Genomic DNA, 768 nt, shown 5'->3' on the forward strand with positions numbered 1-768 from the left:
TTCCGCAGGCAGGAAAAGAGCGAGGTGGTTTCTCCAGGGCTGCCATGCACGTGCCGAGAAGCCCTGTGCGCACCTCCTGCACTTTCCTTTCTCTGCTGGCACCAGGGGCTGGAGGTGACCGCAGCCATTTCTCAGGTGGGACGAGTGCTCTTTCCTGCAGCCCCTCTGGACTCGGGCCTCGAGGACGTCCCTCTCCACACCACACCTGCTGCAGCGTCCCCACACATGCCAGGAGCGCTCACTGCTGGGTCCGGTTATCCAGATGCTGCTCGTGGCTATTGCTGCGCGCTGACACAGGTTCCAAGCCTGGGCAGGAAGAGGAGCAGCGCGTGGTCAGTGCTCGCTGTGATGCTTCTCTGAGGTTATGCAGGTGCCACAGCACAGCTCGGACATCAGCGTCTCCAGAGCTGCTTCCCCGGCAGGGAAAGCTTTGCAAAGAGCTCCGGAGTTTCATTTCTTCCTTTTCTCTTTGCTGTCACGCTCCAAGTGTCCCTGCACAGCAAAGACAGAGGAAACCACGGCAGACAGCAAAGGTCCGTCGTGACCTGCCCTGGATTGCCTGTGAAGCCTTTGACCGCTCGCGAATCAAGGGGCTGCTCAGGGAGGAAGCGTCACTGAGACCGAACTGTGAGCAGCAGAGGCGACCGGCCCCAGCAGCGAACCGCCAGGCGATTCGTGCCTACTGGAAACAGCAGTGACTGCCAGGGCGCCCCTCAACCTCTCACCTAGGAAAGGACGGAAGACAGCCGCCGGCAGGGGCACGCCGCG

The sequence above is a fragment of the Pygoscelis adeliae genome, unplaced genomic scaffold, assembly GCF_000699105.1.
Source record: "Pygoscelis adeliae isolate BGI_AS28 unplaced genomic scaffold, ASM69910v1 Scaffold259, whole genome shotgun sequence".
In the NCBI taxonomy this organism is placed as follows: Eukaryota; Metazoa; Chordata; class Aves; order Sphenisciformes; family Spheniscidae; genus Pygoscelis; species Pygoscelis adeliae.